The 14,093-nt window shown below is 35.3% G+C and overlaps 1 protein-coding gene across 12 annotated transcripts in view; it reads right to left on the reverse strand.

The window, feature by feature from the left end:
- Ubx (ultrabithorax) overlaps positions 1 to 14,093 on the reverse strand; it is a 388,698-nt gene that overhangs the window by 68,024 nt on the left and 306,581 nt on the right. The window contains exon 7 of one of the 12 annotated variants that reach the window (XR_015544139.1): positions 1,148 to 2,067. The exons of the other annotated variants lie outside the window; for them this stretch is intronic. The gene's annotated coding sequence lies outside the window, so the exon portion shown is untranslated. Of the gene's footprint in view, positions 1 to 1,147; positions 2,068 to 14,093 lie in introns of those variants that run through there. 12 annotated transcript variants of the gene reach the window in all.

Raw genomic sequence — 14,093 nt, forward strand, 5'->3', positions numbered from 1 at the left:
GTTCTTCGTTCGTTCACGTTCGTTTCTACGTCCCCGCAGACGTCCGACTGCTGATGTACGATTCCCTCGCGCATAGCGAAGCACATAACTTTCGTCTTATATCTCCTCGTGAGATCCGTACGATGATATTGCTATCCACGTGTTCAGGGGCAATCCCGAAAACAGAGGAAGGTGGCGAGGGAGGAAAGAAGAATGACGATTTTTCGGAAGAGACTCGCTAAATTCTCCAAATGCCAATGCCAGAAAAGCACACATATTCTAAAATTCTAATATTCTCCTCGAACTATAAATAAGAAATGGTTAGAACCATTTTTTGATTTTAATCGTCGAATTAAAATTTGCAAAAAAAAATTCATAAACAATACAACTAATTGTATATATTTTCATAGCAAAGAACGGAAAATTGAAATATTAAAAATATGTATATTGTATATAGATATAGTTTGAAATTGACATTCATTAATCCACGTATATAGAAATAACGAAAATTAATGCAAAGACGTAAAATTTATTAAAAAATTAATCTTGTGATTAAGACATATTTTATGCAGAACAGGAGATAGCATTGTTTTGCATATCTTCCAAACTCATGGAAAATCTTGCAAGTACAAAGTTAGCGTTTTGCTGCGTCACGTAGAAGAGAAAGAAGAGCGGAAAGTATCCGCCCCTTTCCTCGCCTAGAGTGCGCTCGTGCAAGTGGTTAACGCAGCCATTTCACGCCTCGGGAAGCATCCAGCTTCCTCATCCAAATTCTAACCGAATCCACGGAAACCGCTCTACCACCATGGTACGAGGATTTCTATTTAGCAGCAACTTGAAAACGGTAGAGACAATTGAGCGAGATAGGAAATGAGCACATTATCATCCTAACAAAAATTCATGGAAAATTTCTTGTACAAATTATATACAAAAAAGATAAAACAATTGTGGAATATACGTAATTTTTGTAGAATCTTAAAATTTTAGAAATATGAAAATGACACCCTTATGTGCAAATGGGAAAAATTAATATCTTCCAATAAAAATTATCGATAATCTGTAGGCATAACTCTTTCATCAATTATCGTTTCGTGACAATCCAATAACTATTATAAGCCAGTATTGAAATCATTGTTCTAATACGTTAACTTACGGCTCTTATACATACTTATATTTTTCCGATGAGATTATCTCTTTCCTATATCATGAAATTAACATTAGACATCTAACAAACGCTGAATTATGATTCTGCTCGAACGCGGAGGATCACGATATACTGAAATTTCATCTTTTTACGGCACCCACGTCGCGAGCTTTTTCATAAATCGGGCCAATCCCTGTCTTTCGGTTCGTAGCCGAGGAGCTTAAAGTAAGTATCGATCACGACTGAGGGAATTACGATTCGTGAGCGATTCTCCATTGCCTATATACCAAGTGGTTATTTCTGCCATACGTCGTGTGCCATAGGAAAGGGGCGGCAACCGCAGCAGTATGACTGTCCTCTCTCTTTCTCTCTTTTTCTCTCACCCCCTATCGGCATAGCCGTACTCAGCTACCCCAATTTCACCCCCGAGAGCCAATATTTATTGATCACCCTCGAAGGTATCGTTTCGTACACTTTCTCTTTTCGCGCGCTCTATATCTCTGCGCGCGTTCTCGTGAAAGCCCTTAAAAAAACAGACGTCGTCCTTCCGTGGCATTGCTAAGGCACTCGCAGCTGTTCTATGTGATTCTTCTCTGTTCTTCTCTCGCGAGGGAGGGTCCTATCCGACTCCCCGGGATGAAAACTCACCCCACGACTCTTTATTCTTCGAAGCTCACCTCTCATGTCGCATGGGAATGTCTCGACCGAGACAGAGAAGAATTCAACGAGACTTAAAAAGGATGGGAAATATAACATCTTCATGTGGCTCGAATTCAAATAGGGTACATTAAAAAAAAAAGTTTTCTATAATATTTTCCTATAAATCCAGTTTAAGAAGGCAAAAGAAATTCTTGAGCAGATTACGCACTGAGAAAAAAGAACTCACCTTATAACCAGAGTTCGTCTTAAATCCATCTTATGTAGTTTAATAATATTAGCCTTACCTGTAACAAAAAAAAAGAGAAATTTCATATTAATAAAAGACATTCCTTACTTGCATTTAATCACGAGAGTTCAATCTCCCGTTTTATTTTTCCCGGCAAGAAATCATTTCGATCTTCGATTCCAAATACTAGAATTTGTCGTTATTTGTTTGGCGCCGAATTATTACGCGATAAAAATACAGCATAAAACGGAAAACGCTCATCGTGGCTGTATTTTATATCGATGATCTGATTCGTTTTTCCGATTATCACGGATTCTGTCGTAGAGTGGATTATATAATCGTGATAGCGCATTGTTACTGGTGCATGCGCGCATCTCACGGCCGCGGGCCGCCAAATGATCCAGAACACCAGCGGGAATTGGTTCAGCGACGGAGAGACAGAGGAAGGGAGAGAAAGGGGTGGGATTGCTGTTATAACTAACTGACTTGATCTACGACCTGTTTAGTATAGTTCTATATCAGCGCTACACCATGCTCCGCTACACGCAATCGAATCGCCTCCTCTGTCCGATAATATCTAACTTAAGTAGGTAACCACTAGCAGGAGGGGGAGGAGGGAGAGGAAAGGGAGAAAGGGTCCGTATATATACATACGCGCACTCCCGGGACGCATGGCCGTACCCTATACCTTACACGTGAGCAAATATACTCGATATGGTCCAGCCGCGTGCGAGGAGATAATGTCGACGATAGAAGATTGTGGCAATTTAGCGCGTACACAGGCCATCGAACGCGAAAGCGAAAAATAGTGGCCCGCTATATTACACTTCGACTACCATTTCTGCAATTTGGCCGTACTCAAATTGTTTCGTATTTCGTGAACGCGCAATTTACGTTCCGCGCGTGACTTATATCTCTTTCATTAAAACTGGAGTCAATAGTTTAGACCAAAAAAAAAGGTACATAGGCTAGTTCGGTATATTGACGACAATACTATTCGCCGTTTATCCTACATGCAAAATGGATTTAGTAGCTCGGTGATGAACGTTCCCCGTCACATACGCGAAATTCTTGTCGAGATGAGAAAAACACATTGGATGTTATAATAGCTTAATCTCGCGCGATTGAAACGGGTACTTTTAAATATGTATGCTTTGTGTAAACATGGAATTGCTTTTCGAAACGCGCAAATACGAAATTTCCATGACACATAATACGATATTTTATTTTCAATTTTATTTAAATTTTTTTTTGTAACAACGAAACTCCATTATGATTTTTGCTATCCATGATGTAATTTAAATAAAATTAATATTTCTACTAGAGACATTTAGAGAGTTAGAGAATAACATTAAAAAAAAATCTATAAGAAAATAACTCGGGGCATATTAGTCGTGTCGTGATATTTATATGTTACATTATATATAGACATGTTTATTGAATTATTTATTAGTATAGTGTATCTATATATATATATATATATATATATATATATATATATATCTGCAGATGACCTTCGTCCAGAATGGTTCGCGACAAGATAATAAATCGATGAAATTTCATATTCCTATTTGTAGCGCAATATATTTTGCTCTTTTACCGGTCCAACCTTTCCTCTGTTTATCCAATGAATCGATAATCTAAAAAGATCTGCATTATTGCTTCCGTACTGGATACCGATGAAAATCTGCAGACTGTTGACTTACGACACATCGGAACGGTGAATGGTTATTAGATTATTGACGGTATCGACAGCTCATGCGTTGCTTGTATAGGATTGGAAAGCATAGGCTCGGTCGGAAACCAGTTCTGCTGGTGTCACCGTTGGTAGCTCTTGTACACACCATGCACAAATGGACGAATCCGAGGGGGTGGAAGAGAAGGAGGAGGGGGTTTTGGCGGAGGTGCTGCAGTACAGTGGGGCAAAATGGGGAGACCATGATAACGATAACGTACGATCGGCATTAGCTGGCGGCTTGCTGCGGCTGATGGATGCGCTAATTATCAGCAAGCAGGAGTTACAGTGGTTCACGTGCATAAAGCTCGTGTGTACGATAATTGTCCGTTTTTGATCGAAATCTATGGGAGAAAAAAATTTAAAAAAGGCTCTTCCAAAGAATATAAGGATAATAATAATTTTTAGAACGTGTCGAACATTATTTGACGAGCTACGCAATGTTAGAAGTCACAACTATTTTGTTAATTGATTAATTGGTAAATAATCACATACGATTACATTACAGATGAATCAAGTGCAATATGAATGTTTCTGCAACAAAACTAAACTAAATTAATATTATAATAAATTTTTCATAAAATATCGTCAAATGTCGGAACCCTAAATTGTTCTCGAGACAATTTCTCGCGTCGTGCAATGACATCGGTTGAAATTACGCGAGAATCGGTGCCCAGTAATGAACATCGCGCTTGTTTATTTAATGGGAAATTCGGTGACGCCATAAAGCTCGAAGAAGGGGGTGAAACCTATTAAATTTATGCTTTTGGTTTACCCGGTCTGACGGATCGCAATGCCTGCACGCATCGACCTCCAATCCCCATCCCTGTGTAGCTCAACGATTCCCCTACCCCCAAACTACCATCTCTGCCATCTACCACCCTCTGCACACATTCCCACTACACAAGTCACCCGTCTCTTTCTCTCTCGTTCATTCCATTTCATTCTCTCTCAGTATCTTTCTCACTCTCGTTCCCTCCCCCTCTTTCTCTTGCAACTGTAGCGCATCGTGTGCTTGTGTTTATCCTATTGGTAGCCCGGTGTAATCCAACGGAGATATATTCTGCTGCCTGCGGGGGTTCGGTCGCGGGGATTCGTGGTTCGCGCTACGGCGCCCATCATGACGGACAGCGGCGCGTCAGCGCGTAAAACGTCGCAATTCTGTGGTCTGAATGTGTAGAATGTGCGCGTTTTACCGCCTATCGTGCTGGATCCGACATACCGGACAATTGTAATAATAATAATAAATAAAAATAATATAAAATTGTAATATTCTTTCAATCGGTGATTTAAAAATTGTCACAGAATAAAGATCACTATAAAAATTGTCACGGAATAAGGACGCTATAAAAATTGACTTCCTCATCCTCTCTCTGGTTACCCTTCTACTTCCAGTTACCGGAGAACCCCTAATGTCTGGTAGCTTCCAAAGAATCTGGCGGAGGAAAAACGACCATCCAACTTTATCCCTTTTGAATCCCCCTAATTACCAAATTTTCCTCGTCCTTAATTTAGTGTTATAATTGCTTCCTACCCTTCGCAAGGGATCGGCTGGTAACACATCGCGGCTCGTGACTACTACCCCGTGCAATTCCTTATATCCATCTCCGTACCCCCAGTATCTCCTTATACGCTTGCGCCTTCTCTCAAAGTTTATTCTCCCCCATCGTCCTTTATTGCGGTCTTCGTGAATAGGGTGATACATTTTCCCTCAACGTGCATTTAAATGATCTCGATAATTCTATCGATTGTTATACTAACTGGTTGTAACATCAAATCATATCCCTATTTTTTTAGATCTTAAATGTATGGGTGATAAACTCCAGAAGAGCAAATTCCATTATATCGTGCAGATTGCTAATATATAAAATTATAGTAAATCAACGCTCGTGAAACTACTTGTATTTTTGCACGAGTCCTGTGTCTAATTATAACTTCATCTGTAGGTCAGAAACGCACTTAATGTTACGGATATGCGAAAAGGCGGTGCACGTGCAACGCGTGTCGGACTGTTAGTTGCGCAGTCACGTTTCCGACCGTTTATGTTTGTGCAACATTGCCACCATACTTACGGATACGTAAGCTCAAATCGTTTTTTGTGTCACTGAATGCGTGACAATAATATCCGCAAAACGTTCCTCGTCAAAACGTTTTAATACAATCGGTGCCAACTGCACGAAACTCATATATAATTCCATTTCTCCTCGGAATTTTAACATCTCGTGTAAACACGAGTTGTTTTACGACACATTTTGTAACACACGTATAAATGTTAAATCCTGGATAGGCCATTCTTACACGTAAATTTCAACCTAACATATCTTCCTATTTCTCAAACTTCTCTAGCTGTTATTTGTACGCCGGTACCATATCGTTGTCCAACTTGTCTCATGATCCGCTACGCGCGGAAATAAGTACGCCGGAACTCCAGATACATTTTTGTCTACTACCAGAACTTTCAGCCATTCGGTTGTACACTTTGGTTTACTCTATACGAATGTACGGAGACCAACGGCGAAAGAAACGAAACGCTCGATCCATTGGCGAGCAAGCCGGAATGGAGACGAGAGACTGAATAGCGCCGTATATACACCGCGTGGCAGAGTTGCGTCTACCTACCCCTCTATGTAACGTAAACCGACTTTTATATACTAGAACTTCTAGTCGCGCATAATACACTACCGCTCCTGCAATATTACGTCGAATAGCGTATCTGAAAGTTACGGCGCCTAGTACTTATACACAGATACACCGTAAATACGTACGTGTACAATAAGCTGCGTGCCAAAATTATGTCGACTCTTAATATCTTTAATAGCCCATGATGTTTTTATCGCATGCATCTCTCTTGTCTGCTTTTGGCAATTCGTTTTCCATATATGCGAAACGGTTTGTTTAATAGCCAGCGGTACTTTTCGGTACATGATAAATTGATGCTATTATTGCACGAAGAATTTTAAAACAAGTACAAAAAAATCTGTGTAAATCCGATCAAAGCCAAAGGCATTGCAGGGGGGGGGGGGAGGGTATAATTTAAATTATCTCTTATTTAATAATATACAAGTAATATATTGTATATTACGTAATGAAAGAACTAAACTCAACCTCGAATTACGATCCCGGTGCGTAAAAATTTTCGCTGAAGCAAAATGCCGTCGCATTTGGTAAAAACTCGAGCATAATGCAACTCCGTCAAAAAAAAAAAAGTAAAACGCGCCACGCTGGGGCGAAGTTTCTTCGTGCAATGTTTTATTTCCCGGCTGCAGGCGGTGGAAGAGTTAAAGCTCGCATCTACCGCTGGCCGGCAAAGATATACCGAAGTAAGTACCGAGCGTTAGACTCTGTAGAAGTGTATAAAGGGCCATGCCCAGTCACCACAAACTTCTATTCTCACCCCCGTACCGCCTTGGGAAAGGGTTCGTAAAAGTTGGGGACGCCCATGATATTTACGCGTTATCGTAAACTGTACGCGTCTTCTTGTTTACCCTGGAATATAGCCGCACCATCTTCGGTTGCCTCCAGATACGAACCGCTTTCATCCAAGATTATTACGCTATCAAATAACCATATCGATTCCCAAAGCTGGACTATTGCACTTCGCAGTTTGATTATGTTATAGAGTAAGTGTGTGCGATCCTTATCATTATGCTTCGCTATACGACGTGATACTCTATACTTTATTATTTAATAAAATATTTTAAAGTTTCAATTTTCCCATTTTTTTTTAAGTAAAATATATTTTTATATTGTTCTTAATTTCCATTATATAATTAATTATGTTTAAAAATATTTGTATTTTGATGAATCCTTTTTATAACTTTTATATAAGAATTATCTAATGAAACTTTATACAACTTTCAGTAACTTTTTAATTGCAAAGGAATGTAGGAATTACGAAGGCATGTTGTATTTATGTAACGTAAATCGCGAGCATCTTCTTTCCTACCCTAAGGTATAAGCATTCCTTTCCTGGAGTACGATATAGCTAAACCCCTTTTCTTCGAACGTAATTATCCTACCAAATGGGCGCATTATTTTACACACTAGGGAGACTAAATTAAATGAAATCGCACGTGACGCTTCTCACAAATTACTACAGAAGAGTAATATGTTTAAGAATGGAATAAGAATAAAAAAATTGTATATAATTATAAATTAATAGTACACATTTCGAAGAATATAACATAAGCATTGCAAATCTATTTCGCATGTTGAATACTTCTTACAAATCATCGAATACGACGTTCAGTCCTCAAGTTTTAGGAGGGAGAGTTTGAGTCCCTTAAGGCATTGTCCACGTTAGGCGCCATTACATTCGCATGTCCGCGCAATTAGCAATGTAAATTCCCTTTGCTTAGTTAGTTAGCATGTTCGTAAAGCAGATCAAGATGGCTAGTAGAACTAAATAATGAACGTCTAAAACGAGCGATCATCTCACTTGATGAGAGACCAGAATTGCTTTTCTTAAACTATCAATTTCCCTTTCATCAATTTTCTTTTTAGTAAAGATATTTTCGGATATACTATAATATATTTTTATTCATATAAAAATAAATTAATTCTATATTTAATTTCTATATTTATTAGTCTAAACGTTTATTTATTAATGAGATGATAAAATATATTCAATGTATATTCATTTATTACCTTATATTTCATAATAAATAATTTTAGAAGACCTTTTTTAGTTTCGGAAGACACTTTATGCGATAGTAATCAGAGTGCCGAACGATGGCCATTGCATTCCGCTAACAAAATCAATCGACGATAGTCGATCACACACACTTAGAACATACGTATATAAATCTTATACTCCGACAGAACATTTTTCGAGACAACCGGACTAACGAAGCGCCATGTCGCTTACTCACGCGTCCAATCGCGACTTATCTCACCTCTCGAATTCCAACGGTTGTACGCGCGTTAAGATTCGAGATGTACTGTCACACTGATTCCTACCTACGAATTTCGAGGACCCACGATGTTCCATTAAGAATGGAAAAGCCATGTTGGATTTAAGTATGGCCGTAAGGGTGTTTCCCACGGATGAAAGGCCTGCCCCTTCTTTACCCAAGAGTGTTTGAACTATCATAATATGTTTTTCAGTATAACCATAACATCAAGGGATACTTCGTGCTCTCTACGTGATCATATCGTTAAACTTCTTACAAATCAGCGAAATTGAATCGTTTAAGAATCAGTTCTGTTAAACGTCTACTATGTATCATTAAGAAGTTTCTTTATTTTATATCTCTATCCTTTTAAATAAAAATTTAATAAAACAATAATGTCCATAATAACTGTCAAGTATTTCATGATGCTATTGATAAAAGAATAATATTTTCTATGATTTTAATTATTTTTGTTATAATATTTTTAAATAAAAATTATTATAATTAGTTCTTATACATATAAAATTGTATACACATCTTTAAAAATAATAAAATAAAAGAATGTGAGAATCTCTCTATATAAATTATTTTTAAAATAAAATTATAAATTGGTATAAATATTGTTAAATAAATTATGGAAATAAAGATGAAAATAGAAATATTTGGTAGAAATATTTGTAAATAAAAAAAAATGAAAATTTTAAAGAAAAACTGTACGTTTATAAATAACAAAGTATGTATATACAAATAGTATTATTATACATCACTATTAGATGTATTATTATAAATATATTAAAAAATTTAATTGATTTTCTATCATTTAACATAAAGCTATAATACATAGTTGAAACTATCACAAAACATTTTCTTTTCATATTTCAAAAAAAGTTTTTCTTTTATTACATATGATATTATCGACTGAAAACTTTTGAAGACGTAGTTTACTATAATGTATGATATACTGTATAGATGGCGCCTATGTCTTCAGGCCACACCCGATACCCTTTCATCCACACATATACAATTCTACTGCTCATTCTGTCTTTCTTGTACGAGCGATATCATTTCATTTAATTGTATGCTTTCGCTTTTTCGCCTAAAATTATTACATAAAATATTTTCAAAATTTAAAATAAAAATGTACAATTATTTAATAAAAATTTCAAATATAAATCTATCAAATGTACACATATATATATTTTTACATATGTAATTATTTAAATAAATAATTTTGTGCAAATCAGAGATATAAATAAAAGCTCTGTATATTTTATAATAAATATTTAGACACATATAATTTAAAAACATTCTGACAGATTTTGAAAGTAATTTTTATTTCTCAACAAATCTAAAGAAAAATACGATTTCGTAAACAATTTGAATAGGAAATAGGTGTAAAAAGAGTAAAGCGATGTCTTTTAAAGGTCAATTGTGAGAAAGGCGGAACACGGAATTTCAACACTCTAAACGGGTTGCGCCAACTAATCAGTTCCAAATAGCAATCAATGGCATTTTGGAAGTAGTAAAAATAAAAATGTCGAAACCGGCATATTTCTAATCTCGTTTCGTAAACGATCTTCTTCTAATGAGGTAATTAGAAATCGCCAAGACTCGCGCCGAATGCCTTCCGATTGTAGAGGATTCATTGATGAGATCGTATAACAGAGGTTGGTATAGGCATTTATAAGCCTGCGTAGCGGCGCTTCCAACCTGCGACAAAATTAGGCTGTCCATAAAATGTAATATTATTTTTAGGCTGGTTCTCTTCTCTTTTTCCTTCGTTTATTGCCTAGCAGTAACTATAACTTTTCGTGGGACCGCATGGCGTGACGCTGGCTATCCATTCGCACCCAGAATTCTCACGCATACCAAACTTCATCCGCAATACTAGCATCGTTCTCTATCCACCCAAATTCACACGCATCTATGCTTCCTCTTTTTTATATTTCTTTTTTCCCATGTGTCTTTCTCTTTCTTTTCTCTATTTCATTGGCTTTAGCTATATAAGCTATATGACGTTACTAAAAAAATTATTTTTTATTATTTATATATATATATATATATATTAAGTGTTGGAATTAATTCGTAGCGTTTTACAAGTGATGGGAAGTACTTTCATTAATGTATTTTTTAATGCTCATGTGAAATAAATAACATTCTTTCATTTAAAAACGCTACGAATTAATTCCAACACCTAATATATATATATATATATTCTAACAATTATTTCACAATAAATATCATCATATGAATTTATTAAAAAAATTATATCCTGAATTAGATCCTGAACAATATTTAAAGCGTATCAAATAAATGAAATTGGATAATTAAGTTTGATTTTACGGACGCTAAATGAAATTTGAAAATGGCTATTCCTCGGTCAGTGATCTTCATACCAGTCCTTGACCTTCCGCAGGTTTCGCCACTGGCCGATCGGTGAACACAAGTACTTTCGCCACTGCAAATAACTTCGCTGCTTACCCTTCCTCACCCTTCGGCATTTCGCGTCGCGCAATTAACGCATGTGCGCAGGCACGCACGTTCCAAAGGGACTGGCCACGGCGATAAATCTCCGATGCCAGGCTCCGGGGAGATTTAAAAACATCCGCGCCCGTCGCGATGCACTATGCGTTCTGCGATGAGCATCCATGTGGTACACGTTTGGAGCGTCACGGCAAAACGAATCGCTCCGCGGGGCGAATCAAATCTCTTATCGAAACACCAATTTTTGTTTCCATTGCTATTTGCTATCTGATACTTATCGCTCGATGATGAAAGAAATCATGTGGGAAATTTACTATCGGAAATTTAATACGTTGAGAACAAACAACAATTTATAGCCTTAGATTATGTTTACTGTTTTTGATGTGTTTTTGTGGTGATTTCAACTATGTGTTATAACTTTATACTCGATACGATAGAGAAATTCAATAATTTTTCAAGTGATGAAAAATTTTAATTTTAATAGAATCATATAAGAATAATTAAATTAATCTATCTATCTTATACGACAAACTGTATACATCTTTTTTCTCTTTTCTTATTCAATACGACGAATGTGCAAAGAATTTATGAAAATTTAATCTGATACAACAAATTTATATATAAATATAAAAATATAAAACATAATAAATTTAATTTTACATATCTCGAAATTTATTATCTGAATATCTATAGTGAAGTAATAAATATGAGTTTAAAGGATGCTCCTTAAAAGGCATGGACCTCCGGGCCGATTTCGTGGATACACGAACAAAGTATAGAACACGTCCACCAGATGGCACGATACAATGAGCGGCTTAGTATTTATCGGATTTAAATGAACCCTCGTCGTGTAATTGCGGCGTGATGCATGCGGATGATTTGTGAGCCGTCTAAAGCCCGCCTTCTATATGTACCATTCCACCGCTTCTCTCCAGCAAGAAAGTGATTCTAGGTACACCTCGAATATGTTTGTTCTTTTTCTCGCATATCGTTCCTGTAATGGCGAGTTATTGCCTACGACGATGCGCTTCTTACTCTGAACTCCCATCAGGTACTCATTGAAACACTGTTAATCGATCTTGCGATTAATGGAATTGGCAGAACACGAGAATAGCTCGTAGAGCGAGAGAAGCGAAATATAGCATGCAAATACAAAATTATTTATACACAGTAACAAATATTTTGTATTTGTATTATAAAACCAGTCATGTTAATAATTTATAATCATACATTTACATAACAACCGTTCCTGTTGTTAAAATTTTTATGTTAAAGTTTTAATATATTTGAGTGTGTTAATTTAACACGATATGATTATTTGAATATTTTACACAAAGTTGATATTCAATACTTCTTAATATTAAAATAATAAATAAGTAAACGAATAACATGAAATTATTAGTTATGCAGTTTTAAAATTTTAAGATAAATAAATAAAATATTTATAATATATTAATTAATACATAATACTAATTATGTGTATATAAACGTTATATAATTATAAGTTCTTAATTCTTATATTGAATTATTAATTTTATTATATCTTTATATACACATTAAATTATAATCTATAATCATTTTAAATTCGTGAGATTGTATTGTCAGTCTGTCACTTCTCTGTGATCTCTTTTACAATAATCATCATTATTTCATAAAGATATAATAAAATTTATATTTATAACTTAATATAACATCTATCATTATTTAGTATTATTAAATAAATTGACTAGCTTTGAGTGCAGATATTAACAATAAATAATATTTCTTTCTGTGCGTTTCACGTAATACATATATATTGTTTTATATTTATGTGTTTTTTTATACCTGTCTTCGATATTTATAATAATATTTATATTATTATAATATTTTTTATTTACTTATTTATATAAATATTTACATGTTTAATTTTACTTAGAGTTTATACTAAACTTTATAGGTAGATAAATCGCTAAATATTTACGTGTGAACGCCGATGAATTTAAGATCGAATGCTACATGAAGGTCTTCGTCCGAAATCTCAAGGTTGAAACTGCCGGAGAATCGTGTGAGCCCTTTGATGTTGTGGCATATCGGTCGGCCGATCGGCCGATGCATCCCTATAAGCAAGGGTTACTCGAAAGAAATCACAATAATTTATATCGTAAGGGCTTATAAGCGGCGATCGCGTGTCGCTCGGTACCTACCTCCCGTGTTCCACGTATGCATGCACACGTGCTCAATACTGTCACGTGATCCGACCATTTTCGTTCCACGCAAAGGCGAAACACATTGGTGTTCCCGCTTAAAAATCAATCAAGCCCAAACATGTTACGCACATATCAGTGCGAATCATGTGTTCTCTCTCCGTGTGTTCGTAATATAATTTTAACTTCTTATCAATGTTCTTTTGAGAACGATTAATTAATTTGCAATTATATCTGAATAATGAAAGTATAATAAATCATAAAGCAAAAAAGAAAAATTAAAATATCTTTATGTACAAGACAGGCATAAAAAAATACATAAATATAAAATTACATGTATTATGTGAAACGCATAGAAAGAAATATTATTTATTGTTAATGCATTCAGTTAGTCAATTTATTTAATAATACTAGATAATTATTATATCTTTATGAGTTTATATGAATAAATTCTTTGGAATATTACGCTATATATATATATACATATATATAAATCTAATATGTATGAATATGTAAAAATCAATTACATAAAGTGGAACAAATGAGGATGATAGAATAACATGGATGTCGTGCATAAAGATAATACAAAAAGAAATATTTGAAAATCATATGTATTTATTCTTGGCAGTAATTATTTAAAAAAGAAAGTAATTATATTGCTGAAGGTGTAATGTAATATGAGTTTGCATTATTCAAACGATGATAGTACACTGATTATGCACCTAGCATTGCATTACACTTCCACACTTTAATTATAAATGCTTGAGGACACACACATACATACGTATAC

Source organism: Acromyrmex echinatior, chromosome 2 (assembly GCF_024713525.1).
Source record: "Acromyrmex echinatior isolate Ae372 chromosome 2, ASM2471352v2, whole genome shotgun sequence".
Classification (NCBI taxonomy): Eukaryota; Metazoa; Arthropoda; class Insecta; order Hymenoptera; family Formicidae; genus Acromyrmex; species Acromyrmex echinatior.